This window comes from Bos grunniens, chromosome 13 (genome assembly GCF_055505025.1).
Source record: "Bos grunniens cultivar Pamir isolate PY7600 chromosome 13, Bosgru_T2T1.0, whole genome shotgun sequence".
NCBI classification, from domain to species: Eukaryota; Metazoa; Chordata; class Mammalia; order Artiodactyla; family Bovidae; genus Bos; species Bos grunniens.
In genome coordinates, this window is record NC_141177.1 from 61,867,540 (window position 1) to 61,882,758 (window position 15,219).

The 15,219-nt window shown below is 38.1% G+C and overlaps 1 protein-coding gene across 5 annotated transcripts in view; it reads right to left on the minus strand.

Annotated features, from left to right (window-relative positions):
- The window catches only part of PLXDC2 (plexin domain containing 2), a 427,187-nt gene that overhangs the window by 75,257 nt on the left and 336,711 nt on the right, over positions 1-15,219 (minus strand). The window lies entirely within an intron of this gene.

The window sequence follows — 15,219 nt, forward strand, 5'->3', positions numbered from 1 at the left end:
GACAGCATATACTCCATTATATGGCTTTATAAACATTTTATTGTATGATACATAGGAAAGTTTTAAAACAGTAAATTCTATGTGTTACTATGAAAGAAAAAAATTTTTTTCTTTTTCTCTCTTTTTTGCATCTATATGAGAAGATGGATGCTAGCTTAACCTATTTTGGTAATCATTTCACCATATATGTTAATCAAACTATCATGATGAAAGCTTTAAAATTATATGGTGAAGTATGTCAATTATTTCTCAATAAAACTGGAAATAATAATTCAACCTATATATCAGCATATGGGCTTCCCTGGTGACTCAGTAGTAAAGAATCTGCATGCCAATACAAGAGATGAGGGTTAGATCCTTGGTTCAGGAAGATCCATTGGAGGAGATGGTAAACCCACCTCAGTATACCTGCCTGGGGATTCCCATGGACAGAGGAGCCTAGTGGCTACAATCCAGGAATTTGCAAAAGAGATAAGACTTAGCAACTAAACGACAATATTGTAAGCATGCATATGTCATTTTAACCCTTATAAAAATACATACCATTATTCTTTTTGCAATTTGATGGATTAAAAGTGACAGTTATGTTTTATTTAGCATTTCTCTATTACAGGTGAGGTGAAACTTCACACCATGTTTAACAATCCTCATTCTATCCAATTGGACTATTTTTTGTTTACAGGTTTTCTATAAAATAAGAGCATTAAATTTCTGTTAAATATATCATCTGTCTGTAATTTGCCATTTAATTCTAAATATGATTTTTTTTTGCCATGCAGTGGTATGTATTTTCACACTGTAACATTTTTAAACCTTTTGTTCAAGATTTATTTTTTGCTTTTTTGCTCAGAAAGGCCTCCACTATGTTGGCATTACGTAAAACTTGCCATAGGCTCTACTAGTTAGCTCATTATTTCATTCTTTACTTTCAGTTCTCTAATCTGCTTTAAATTTATTGTAGTATGTGGCATGAAGTTAGAACCAAATCTAAAGAGACAAATTTTATTCAGATTGGTAGCTAAGAGTCCTCAGATAATTTGTTGAGTAAGAGATCATTTGTCCATTGTTTGGAACTGCATGTTACACTCATATGCTAAGGTCTATTTCTGAAACTGTATAATCTTCCATTGATTGCCCTGTTCCTTCTCATGCAATTCCTATAATGACTTCATTACTACAGGTTAATCTAACATTTTATTTAGACTTAGTACAGTCTGCTTTCATTGATCTTATTTTTAAATTTTTTCTCAACTTGTCTCACTCTTTATGCTTCTCTGTGATTTTTCTAATTACATTCTGATGCTCCAAATAATAATGTTATTGATGGAACTGATGTGGAAATAATGATATCTTAATCTATTCTGGCTCTCCATCCATTAAAATGTTTATTCAGGTGTTCTTTTAAGTGTCTCATCAAACTTTCATTACTCTCCTTATATGGAACCTACGCATGATTAAGCTTGTTAGTAAGTATTTTATCTATTTTTGCAATTATTAAGGGACTTTAATCTTGCATTTTCTAAATGGTTATTTCTGACATGGAAAGCTGTGAACTTCTGTGTATTTTGTATCAGGTTCCTTTACTTACAAAAAAATAGCTTCTGCTTTCCAATAGTTTTATCTCATTTGTTTCTTTTCTCTGTGTGTTACACAGAGTTATAGAATTTTGGTACATAATAGTAGTAATCACACACATGTCTTCTTCCTTGTTTTAGTGGGAATGTCTCTGGGGTATTTAATGTTTGGTATACTTTTCCATTGTTTGAAACAATATTTACTGTCATGTTAATATGTATCTATTTCAGCCTGCTAACATTTTTTTTTACTTAGGGCTTCCCTGATGGCTCAGATGTAAAGAATCTGCCTGCAACGCAGGAGACTGAGGTTTGATACTTGGGTTGGGAAGATCCTCTGGAAAACGGAATGGCTACCCTCTTGCCTGGAGAATTCCACGGACAGAGGGGCCTGACAGACTCTGAACAATTCTTACATAGAAAAAAGTTGAATTTTATTAAATATATTCCTATCTATTAATATGACTAAATGATTTTCAATACTAGTGCTATAAATGGCACGAATAGATTTCTTTAAACCAAACCATGTTTGTTTTCATGGGGTAAATTCATTATTTGGCAATGTTTTAATTATTTTGACTTTGTTAACTATAATGCAAGAGCTCTATGAATAATCTATAGCTAACATCTGATAAAGCAATGGCACCCCACTCCAGTACTCCTGCCTGGAAAACCCCTTGGACGGAGGAGCCTGGTAGGCTGCAGTCCATGGGGTCGCATGGAGTCAGATACGACTGAGCGACTTCACTTTCACTTTTCACTTTCATGCATTGGAGAAGGAAATGGCAACCCACTCCAGTGTTCTTGCCTGGAGAATCCCAGGGACGGGGGAGCCTGGTGGGCTGCCGTCTATGGGGTCACACAGAGTCGTACACGACTGAAGTGACTTAACAACAACAACAACATCGTACCTAATGATGAAAGACTGAATGTTTTTCTCCTAAAATTAGAAATGAGATAAAATGGCCACTCTGACTACTTCTAATCAAGATTGTACTGTTCAGTTTGAAGAGGCAAAGTTAGAACCCAAGAAAGTGAAGTTTCAGCAAAATAGTCAAATCATTAACTGCTTCCTGCTTCGCATCTTTCTTCTACGAATGCAAAGTAAAATAACAAGTCAATGCACAGCTTGATTAAGTGGCAAAAACAAGGTACACATAGCAAACTTCAGAAGAAGTACCGAACTGCTGAGATTCAGAACAACCCTTGACAGAGATATAAAATAATATTTGTTATGATGTTGGAAAGCTGAAAAGCTAACAACTTCAATACTACAATGACTAAAATCAGCTAGAATCCAAGGTGTATCTTAGGGTTAAATGTTCAGAGAAAAGTGGGTAAAGTTTTTGAGCAGGCTGGAAATCATACACTACTGAGATGACAAAAATTGCACACATTCCTCTTTTTGAAACACTGGGATTTGCATGCATCACCAAACTAAACCAGACATTTCTGTTCACTGAGTCATATAGTCTGCTTAAGAAATAATCTACTCTAAGGTTTCCAGAAGAGGGTAGCTGGTGGGGCATAGAGAAAACTGAGACTCAAACAACAACAAAGACTCAGCATTTTCATTTGCTTTCTACCAGCTCTTTTCCAAATCATTTCCCTCTAATCTCTAACATCTCTGGTTTGCTTGCCTTCTGTTTCATTGCAGTCCCCTTTCTCCTTCCATCTGACCCATCTCTTCTTTGGATTGAACCCAGGCTGTGCTCTGGGAAGGGTTCTTTGGTGAAGGATTTTCCTTCTCCCAGATGCAATTTGAATCAAGATTCAGTTCAGTTCAGTTCAGTTCAGTCACTCAGTCGTGTCTGACTCTTTGTGACCCTATGAATTGCAGCACACCAGGCCTCCCTGTCCATCACCAACTCCTGGAGTTCACCCAAACTCATGTGCATCGAGTCGGTGACTCCATCCAGCCATCTCATCCTGTGTCGTCCCCTTCTCTTCCTGCCCCCAATCCCTTCCAGCATCAGGGTCTTTTCCAATGAGTCAATTCTTCACATGAGGTGGCCAAAGTACTGGAGTTTCAGCCTCAGCATCAGTCCTTCCAATGAACACCCAGGACTGATCTCCTTCAGAATGGACTGGTTGGATGGATCTCCTTGCAGTCCAAGGGACTCTCAAGAGTCTTCTCCAACACCACAGTTCAAAAGCATCAATTCTTCGGCGCTCAGCTTTCTTCACAGTCCAACTCTCACATCCATATATGACTACTGGAAAAACCATAGCCTTGACTAGACGGACCTTTGTTGGCAAAGTAATATCTCTGCTTTTGAATATGCTGGCTAGATTACATGGTGCCTATTTTTAGGGCAGGAACAGTGATGCACATGCAGAGAACAGCCTTGTGGACAGTGTGGAAAGAGAGGGTGGGGAGGATTGAGAGTAGCACGGAAACATATACATTACCGTATATAAAACAGATAGCTAGTGGAAGTTGCTATATAATACAGGGAGCTCAGTGAGGTGCTTTGTGACAGCCTGGGAGGGGGGATGGGGTTGGGGTGGGGGGGAGTTCAAGAGGGAGGGAACACAAGTATACTTATGGCTGATTCACACTGTTGTATGGAAAAAGCCAACACAATATTATAAAAAAATTATCTTCCAGTTAAAAATAAATTTAAAAAATTACAGCACCCAGCTTGAGAACAGAACATGTACTATCTGATAAAAGTTACCCAATTAGAGATGAATACAAAGTCTTCAGTTTACCAAAGGCTCAGTCATGTCCGACTCTTTGAGACTCCATGGACTGCAGCATACCAGACTTCCCTGTCCTTCACCATCTCCCAGAGCTTGCCCAAACTCATGTCCATTGAGTCGGTGATGCCATCCAACCATCTCATCCTCTGTTATCCCCTTCTCTTCCTGCCTTCAATATTTCCCAGCATCAGGGTCTTTTCCAGTGAGTCAGCTCTTCACATCAGGTGGCCAAAGTACTGGAGCTTCAGCTTCAGTACCAGTCCTTCCAATGAATATTCAGGGTTGATTTTCTTTAGGATTGACTGGTTTGGTCTCCATGCACTCTAAGGGACACTCAAGAGTCTTCTCCAACACCATGATCTGAAAGCATCTGTTCTTCAGAACTCATCAATTCTTCAGTTCTCATCCTTCTTTGTGGTCTAACTCTCACATCCATACATGACTACTAGAAAAACCAAAGCTTTGACTATATGGATTTTTGTTGGCAAAGTAATGTCTCTGCTTTTTAACATACTGTCTAGGTTTGTCATAGCTTTTCTTCCAAGGAGCAAGCATCTTTTAATTTCATGGCTGCAGTCATCATCTACAGTGATTTTGGAGCCCAGGAAAATAAAATCTGTCACTGTTTCCACTTTTCCCCCTCTACTTGCCATGAAGTGATGAGACTGTATACCATGATCTTCGTTTTTTAAATGTTGAATTTTAAGCCAGTTTTTTTCACTCTCCTTTCACCTCCAAGAGGCTCTTTAGTTTCTCTTCATTTTCTGCCATTAGCCTTTCTACTAAAGGCTGTTAACATTTAAAAACAAATTTGTTATCCCAACTTCAAGTATAATATTTCTTCATTGACTGACCTTAAATATGCCTTTTGCAATTTGCCAAAATCTGACTGAAAACACATTTTAACAATTTGGCTTTTTCATTATGAAAGATTGCAACTTCTTTAGTATCACTGCAACTCTTCAAAGACGACATGGACTAATCTGAGGCTGAGGTATGGTAACTGACGGTAGACTATTACAGTTACATAAGCAGACAGTTCATTTTGTTTTTTCAAATTATAAATACATGAATAAGATGTCAGGTAGCTTTTATTTTAGAAAAATGAAGACTATTTATTAATAATTATTTCTAAGAACAAAATTAATCATTTTTGCAGCTTTTAGAATATGTGTATAAAGTGAGAATTCCATTTTAAAAGCAATGTCCTTTTTCCACCTAACTAAATGTGCAACTTTTGCAGTCTTTAATATGGGCAGCATTCTAGCACATTCTCAAGAATCTGGGGAGCACAGCACATTGTGTCACATTAGAAAAGAGAATTCTCCTTAAACACTCAACTCCTCTTCTGAATTCAGGCACTAAGAGCAATGGAGTCTCTAAACTTAAAGTAATAACTAACTTGATTAAAAATTTCAACATGCTACTGGGTCATTGACAGGAAAAAAACAACATTGCCTAATATACTACGGGTACAATGGGAAAAGAAAAGGAAGGAAGTAGAGGTTATTGACGTCATCTGAGCATGTAGTAGTTGACATGTGTTTAATAACTGTCAGTTATGTAATTCTTATGCAAATCTGGCAGTATTCCTTACATTTATCCCCATTTGACTCTTGCAAAAACTTGTGACTGACTAATTTAGTGGAAAGAGCATGAGCTTCAGAACTGTATACATAAAATTAGGTTCAGTTCTCAACTCTACCATTGATTGATTACGATCCATCTCCAAGTTATTATAGAGATTATTGGGTGGGATCTATGGTGAGCTATTACTGGAGATTCAGTTTCTGTAAACTGGAGACTGTAAAATATACATTCACTGGGTGAGGATAAATGAGATAATATAGATGAAGCACTCTTCTGGCATTTGACACAGTGAGTGCTCAATAAATATGTTATTTTATGCTTTCTTACCACCCATAGCACTTAGCACAGGTTGAAAAGTACTTGTTGGAAAAAAAAGACATTGTAACCTAACTGAAAATCTATAAAATAATCTTCAAGTACTGATCCAGCGTCTTCAGCCATAAAAGTTAGGGATATAAAACAAAGAACAGAAGAAATCTTCTCTTTTTGATAAATTCTTCCAGGGTCTAAAAATTCCTTGTCAGCATTCAGCTTTGCTGTGTTGATAGAACAGAAATGAGAGTTGAATTCTCAGGGAAAGAAAAAAAAAAGAAGATTCCTCCTTGTGGCTGTTAGCCATTGAAGCAAACACCCTGTGATAAACAAAATTTCTGGCCATTTCAGGATTCTGACTTTTGACACCCTTTCTTAGAATTTCTTGACTTCTTACCAAATATTATACTTGAAGGGCACTTTCAAATTCACAGAGGTGGACAGAAAGAGCAGTGACTTTTCCTTTGATGTTGGCTCAGGAAAAGGAGCATAATGTTTTGTGGATATAGGTGTGCCATACCTCTGTAAGATACTATCCATTTGCCAATAAGGTTTTATTCATGGTGCTCAAATGAATGACTCCCCGTCTTTCAGAGCTGTCCATCTTCTTCAGGAACATCAGTGATGCATGCGTCAACTCACCTCTGTTCTGCCAAGATAGCAGTGCTGGGCTTGGGTAAGGAACCAGAAATTCCTTTGAGGAGATGATTATCTCATCAAGGACATGTCTGTATTCTAATTTATGTATTTATTCTTTACTATGAAAAGTTTCAGAATTTTATTTGGAATGCTGAGATTTATAGAGAAACAGATAAAGATGGTACTTCTAGTTTCTCAGAGAATCCGTAGCATGAACTTTACTTTACCTTCATTTACCATTTAGGAAAGGGCTATAAGGAATAAAAGAGACATTTATCATCATCTCTCCAGGAAGGGAGAGGACATGGCAACCCCCTCCACTGTTCTTGCCTGGAGAATCCCGTGGACATAGGAGCCTGGTGGGCTGCCTTCTGTGGGGTCGCACAGAGTCGGACATGACTGAAGCGACTTAGCAGCAGCAGCAGCAGCAGCTCCAGGAAGAGCTACCGTTAAACTACCCAGACAAATCAGTTTCTTTCTCCTCTTTCCCACCCCTTCCTTAAGAGGTGTGTGTGTGTGTGTGTGTGTGTGCTTAGTCACCCAGTCGCCTCTGATTCTTTGCGACCCTATGGACTGTAGCCTGCCAGGCCCATCTGTCCATGGGGATTCTCCAGGCAAGAATACTGGAGTGGGTTGCCATGCCCTACTCCAGGGGATCTCCCCAACCCAGGGATCGAACCCAAGTCTCCTGCATCACAGGCGGTATCTTTATGGAAGTGTTTCTATCAAATCACAGTACATTTGGGTCCTGGCAAATCATCTGTAGAAAGAACCAGTGAACTAGTTAAGTTAGTATTTTTAACTAGGACAACTTGCATTCATCATGGATTTTCAAGTTCTAATTTTAACCAATTTGTATTTGAGGTTTCATTTTTCAAAAATGTTTTTCCTGCTTAAGATGAAGAATTTTGAAAACCATTTTATTAAGTCATTTGTATATCCCATTAATTAATCTAGGCTTATTATCATTATATTTTACAATGAAATTAAATCTTTTAGACAAGTACTATGAGCTTATTTAAAATATGATAATATAACATTGACAGGGAACTCCAAGAAGAGAAGCAACTTTTTCTCTTTTTCTCTCTGTATATCTGTAGGAGAAGCAACTTAAGGCATTTTAATCCCAGAGATAATGCATGAGTGAATCTTACAATGATGAGCAGAACCGTGTCTTTTAAAAAATATTTGCTTAATGATTTTTGATTGTGCACTTCTATATCCTTCAGAGATATTACATTTGTGAGATAATTTTTCTAAGATCCTGAGTAACTGTAACTTTCAGTTGCTCAGCTGGATCGACTCTTTGCGACCGCATGGACTGTAGCCTGCCAAGCTCCTCTATCCATGGGATTCTCCAGGCAAGAATACTGGAGTGCGTTGTCATTTCCTTCTCCAGAAAAATTAGAACATCTCTTATATACATGTGGTCAGTCAGTCAGTTCAGTTGCTCAGTTGCGTCTGACTCTTTGAGACTCCATGGACTGCAGCAAGCCAGGCCTCCCTGTCCATCACCAACTCCTGGAGTCTCCTCAGACTCATGCCCATTGAGTTGGTGATGCCATCCAACCATCTCATCCTCTGTCATCCCCTTCTCCTACTGCCTTCAATCTTTCCCAGCATTAAGGTCTTTTCCAATCAGTCAGTTCTTCACATCAGGTGGCCAAAGTATTAGAGCTTCAGCTTCAGCATCAGTCCTTCCAATGAATATTTAGGACTGATTTCCTTTAGGATGGACTGGTTGGATCTCCTTGCAGTCCAAGGGACTCTCAAGAGTCTTCTCCAACACCACAGTTCAGAAGCATCAATTCTTTGGTGCTCAGCTCTCTTTATAGTCCAACTCTCACATCCATACATGACTACTGGAAAAACCATAGCTTTGACTAGATGGACCTTCGTTGACAAAGTAATGTCTCTGCTTTTTAATATGCTGTCTAGATCGGTTAACTTTTCTTCCAAGGAGAAGCATCTTTTAATTTCATGGCTGCAGTCACCATCTGCAGTGATTTTGGAGCCCCCAAAAATAAAGTCTGTCACTGTTTCCACTGTTTCCACATCCCATCGTTTTACCATGAAATGATGGGACCAGATGCCATGATCTTAGTTTTCTGAATGTTGAGCTTTAAGCCAACTTTTTCACTCTCCTCTTCCACTTTCATCAAGAGGCCCTTAGTTCTTCTTTGCTTTCTGCCATAAGGGTGGTATAATCGGCGTATCTGAGGTTGTTGATATTTCTCCCAGCAATCTTGATTCCAGCTTGTGCTTCCTCCAGCCTAGCATTTCTCATGATGTACTCTGCATATAAGTTAAATAAGCAGGGTGACAATATATAGCCTTGACGTACTCCTTTCCTGATTTGGAACCAGTCTGTTGCTCTATGTCCAGTTCTAACTGTTTCTTCCTGACCTGCATACAGATTTCTCAGGAAGCAGGTCAGGTGGTCTGGTATTCCCATCTCTTGAAGAATTTTCCACAGTTTGTTGTGATCCACACAGTCAAAGGCTTTGGCATAATCAATAAAGCAGAAGTGTTATCTGGAACTCTCTTGCTTTTTTGATGATCCAGTGGATGTTGGCAATTTGATCTCTGGTCCCTCTGCCTTTTCTAAATCTAGTGAACATACGGAAGTTCAGAGCTCACGTACTGTTGAAGCCTGGCTTGCAGAATTTTGAGCATTACTTAACTAGCATGTGAGATGAGTGCAATTGTGTAGTAATTTGAACATTCTTGGTATTACCTTTCTTTGGGATTGGAATGAAAACTGACATTTTCCAGTCATGTAGAAACTGCTGAGTTTTCCAAATTTGCTAGCATACGAGTGCAGCACTTTCACAGCATCAAAATCTTTTAGGATTTGAAAGAGCTCAACTGGAATTCCATCACCTCCACCAGCTTTGTTTGTAGTGATGCTTCCAAAGGCCCACTTGACTTGGCATTCCAGGATGTCTGGCTCTAGGTGAGTGATCACACCATTGTGATTATCTGGGTCATGAAGATCTTTTTTGTATAGTTCTTCTGTGTATTCTTACCACCTCTTCTAATATCTTCTGCTTCTGTTAGATCCATACCATTTCTGTCCTTTATTGTGCCCATCTTTGTATGAAATGTTCCCTTGGTATCTGTAATTTTCATGAAGAAATCTTTAGTCTTTCCCATTCTATTGCTTTCCTCTATGTCTTTGCATTGTCACTGAGGAAGGCTTTGTTATCTCTTCTTGCTAGTCTTTGGATCTCTGCATTCAAATGGGTATATCTTTCCTTTTCTCCTTTGCCTTTCACTTCTCTTCTTTCACAGCTACTTGTAAGGCCTCCTCAGACAGCCATTTTGCATTTTTGCATTTCTTTTTCTTGGGGATGGTCTTGATAACTGCCTCCTGTACAATGTCATGAACCTCTGTCCATAGTTCATCAGGCACTCTATCAGATTGAATCCCTTGAATCTATTTCTCACTTCCACTGTATAATCATAAGGGATTTGATTTAGGCCGTACCTGAATGGTCTAGTGGTTTTCTCTACTTTCTTCAATTTAAGTCTGAATTTGGCAATAAGGAGTTCATGATCTGAGCTACAGTCAGCTCCTGGTCTTGTTTTTGCTGACTGTACAGAGCTTCTCCATCTTCAGCTGCAAAGAATATAATCAATCTGATTTTTGGTATTGACCGTCTGGTGATGTCCATGTGTAGAGTCTTCTCTTGTGTTGTTGGAAGAGGATGTTTGCTATGACCAGTGTGTTCTCCTGGCAAAGCTCTATTAGCCGTTGCCCTGCTTCATTCTGTACTCCAAGGCCAAATCTGCCTGTTACTCCAGGTATTTCTTGACTTCCTACTTTTACTTTCCAGTCCCCTATTTGAAAAGGACATCTTTTATGGGTGTTAGTTCTAGAAGGTCTTCTAGGTCTTCATAGAAAAGTTAAACTTCAGCTTCTTCAGCATTACTGGTCGGGGCATAGACTTGAATTACTGTAATATGGAATGGTTTGCCTTGGAAACAAACAGAGATCATTCCCTTGTTTTTGAGATTTTATCCAAGTACTGCATTTCAGGTATCCATATTTATTTACATTAATCATTCAAACTTGAAAACAGTCATTGCTCCATTTCATCAACTTATTTTGCTCAAGGAACCTATTTCCCCAGGCATATCTTTAGCTCATGCTAAACTCAGCTTTTTCTTCTAAAGTCTTAAGAGTGATTATTCCAGTTCTAGTAACAGGCAAATTTGGCCTTGGAGTACGGAATGAAGCAGGGCAAAGGCTAATAGAGTTTTTCCAAGAGAATGCATTGGTCATAGCAAACACCCTCTTCCAACAACACAAGAGAAGACTCTACACATGGACATCACCAGATGGTCAACACTGAAATCAGATTGATTATATTCTTTGCAGCCAAAGATGGAGAAGCTCTCTATACAGTCAGCAAAAACAAGACTGGGAGCTGACTGTGGCTCAGATCATGAACTCCTTATTGCCAAATTCAGACTTAAATTGAAGAAAGTGGGAAAACCACTAGACCAATTCAGGTATGACCTAAATCAAATCCCTTATGATTATACAGTAGAAGTGAGAAATAGATTCAAGGGATTAGATCTGATAGACAGAGTGCCTGATGAACTATGGATGGAGGTTCATGACATTGTACAGGAGACTGGGATCAAGACCATCCCCATGGAAAAGAAATGCAAAAAAGCAAAATGGCTGTCTGAGGAGGCCTTACAAATAGCTGTGAAAGGAAGAGAAGCGAAAAGCAAAGGAGAAAAGGTAAGATATAAACATCTGTATACAGAGTTCCAAAGAATAGCAAGGAGAGAGAAGAAAGCCTTCCTCAGTGATCAATGCAAAGAAATAGAGGAAAACAACAGAATGGGAAAGACTAGAGATCTCTTCAAGAAAATTAGAGATACCAAGGGAATATTTCATACAAAGATGGGCTCGATAAAGGACAGAAATGGTATGGACCTAACAGAAGCAGAAGATATTAAGAAGAGGTGGCAAGAATACACAGAACTGTACAAAAAAGATCTTCACAACGCAGATAATCACAATGGTGTGATCACTGACCTAGAGCCAGACATCCTGGAATGTGAAGTCAAGTGGGCCTTAGAAAGCATCACTATGAACAAAGCTAGTGGAAGTGATGGAATTCCAGTGGAGCTATTTCAAATCCTGAGAGATGATGCTGTGAAAGTGCTGCACTCAATGCCAGCAAATTTGGAACACTCAGCAGTGGCCACAGGACTGGAAAAGGTCAGTTTTCATTTCAATCCCAAAGAAAGGCAATGCCAATAGGATTATTCCAAGAAGAAGTAAATTGATTTTGATGGAAAAACTTCTAAGATTTATAGAGTTTGCTGCAACGTTAAACAAGAGTTCCTCATTACTTAAAAACCGCATGTTTAAATATTTTAAAATATATCTCTGTCTTTCTATCTACCTACCTACCTATCTACATTTGAGTTCAATTTGCCTCTTGAAGTCTAGATTGTAATACCAATGCTTAAAAAAATAATATGTATAATTTTGTAGTGATTTTTCATATATATAAACCTTTGTTTTCTTTTTAAATTTTATTATTTAAATTTTTATTATTCTCTCTTCATATGAATCTGTGGACTCACCTGGAACGGTATGTTTCTAAGCCTATAGCAAGTCCGGGTCCTTATGTAGATTATGAACAATGTATTAGTAAATTCATTCCACTTTAACGAATGATTCTGGTTATAAAAGAGTGTTCTGCTTCCTAATTTCCTTGCTTTATTGTATATCAGATTTGTCAGGCATATAAAATATCAAATTACTAAATGCTAATTGTATTAGAGTTTTATGCAGCTCATGTGTACAAATGTTCTATGTCTTGTTAAAGACAGCAAAAAGAAGGATTTTAAGAATTTGGATGTAAAGCCATTTTCTGCTTCATAAAATACAGTTAGTGTCACCTTATGTTAACAGAAGCATTTTTGGATGTGTAGCTTTTTTTCTTCAAGTTTTCTTTTAATGAAACTGACTTGGTATTCCAGAGCAGTCCTTCAACACAGATCAAAAAATTATTTATAGTGAAAGCTATAGAAGCATATGGTGAATATTTATCTAGACCTGAATCTTCATGCTAATAGTTCAGAAGACCCATCAATTCAACATTCTCAAAATGAATTCTTTATTATTCATGTTCAAACACCAAGATATTCATTTGACCTTGTCCTTCATTTACTGTCTGCTGTTTCCTTAGGCGATAATTATTACAACCACCTTGTTCATCCCAGTGTCACTGTTTACTTCATTAAACCTCTCAAAAGCAGTCAAAATCTTCTTTCGAAATAATGTATTTGGAATACATGTTTTGCTTTTCTTCTTCTTAATCAACATATCTGTTACAGGTCCTCCATTTTTCTGGCAAGGTTTCCTATAAAGGCTCAGTTAGTAAGTATTTCAGGCAGCTGGTCTTGTGATCTCTGTCACAGGAATTCCTTTATGGAGAATAACTGAACTTAACCTAGGAATTCTACTCTTTGCCTTAGATCCTGAATACGCAAATGTAGTTAAAACTTAGACAAGAGCAAAGATTTCCATAATGGTGTTAGGTAGGGTGACCATATAATTAATGTATAGTGGGAACCACTACACTTTGGAGAGAGAAATAAATGGGGTATTGGGATAATAGGGCTAATGCAGGCTTGTACTGAGAAAACTGGGCACATGGCAATTGGAGCATGAATCTAATCCTCACACTTCACAGACATTTCTAATAGACGAATTCTGTGCTCAATTTTGGTAAATCTTTTTGTCAGGTTTTCTAGTATATTTATCTCCTACCACATTCGCTTTATCTTAGACAATCTAGGTTTATGCTTGCATACAAAAATTTAAATCTGTGAAGCATTGTGCACCACTTCCTCCAAAATATGGATGGCATCAAGGATTATTCTCTGTTTTCACAGACTGAGTGCATGGACCCATTTTAACTCCATCTTCTGATATGAGTAGAAAACTTGACACGGACAAAAAATGATACAAGACTACCTCTCCTATCTGAAATAAACTGTTCATATGCCATTTTTACTGCATGCAATCTTAATAGATTATTTACAAATAGTTTCCCCCATCTATGTGATATTTTTACTTTCTGCAATTCCCAATTTTAATTTTTTTTTTAAATGAGGACTCTAGCTTGCCATTTACTCACTTTGCAAGGATATAACTTCAATTATTAAAGGAAACTTTATATGTATCTTTTATAATAGATAATTCAGATAAGTTTTGAATAGAGGTTAGTGTAAATATGCTATTAATAATAAACTCCTTTAAGTGGGCAAGGGGAGGCCTTCTGTTTTGGGTTGCTCATCCAGTTTGTGAATGTTCTTAGCAAAGTCACATACACTAAGTGTAGGCATAGAAGCCTAATGGAGATACTTATTTATTTTTCTCTTCATCTCTCCAACCACCTATCTTTCAAAAATTTTTATTTTAAATCCTGGCTCCACTGGTTACTAATGTCAGGACCTTGGCTAAGCTTCTCAACCTTCCTAATTCTCATGTACTTAATCTATGAAACAGGGATCTTAAAAACCTCTTAATGTGATTGCAAAGACTGAATGAAATAATGAATTTAGAATTAGAAGATTAGTGGCAGTAAAGGCTTTCCTGTGATGCCTAGCACATGGTAATAGAGAATAAAAGGTAGGTACTATAATTATGTTAAGCATCTCCAAGGTAAGGCATTCTTCCCCTTAAAACAACTCCCTTGTCTTTTCTTTTAAAGCTCATGCAATTTAGTGGCAGCAGGAAATCTGGGCAAAGATGAAATAAACCCGTGTGCTAGCAGAGTGCAGAGGAGAAAGAGATGAATTCTGATCAGGGCACAGTTCAATACAGAGGTCTTCTCTGGTGGCTGAAAGACATTATTTTAGGAATATAATATCTGTGTAAATTTTCGAGAGCCTGTCATTAGAAACTGTTGCAGACAAGGTCATGATACATGGAAAGAACAGTCCCCCCTCAAAATATGAATGGTCATTGAAGGGAAAATTTGAGATCTGGGATGAAGGAGAAAGTGGTTCTCTAGAAAGGAGAAAAAAAAATGAGTGTCACTAATCCGGAATTTGCTGATCTATTTTATAATAACCCAGAAAAGGAAAATTGGAATGCTAGTCTTTGTTCAGGCTTCCCTGGTAGCTCAGCTGGTAAAGGATCCGCCTGCAGTGCAGGAAACCCCGTTCGATTCCTGGGTAGGGAAAATCCCCTGGAGAAGGGATAGGCTACCCACATCAATATTCTTGAGCTTCCCTGGTGGCTCAGTGAGTAAAGAATCTCCCTGTAATACAGGAGACTTGGGTTTTCTCCCTTGGTTGGGAAGATCCCCTAGAGGAGGGCAAGGCAACCCACTCCAGTATTCGTGCCTGGAGAATC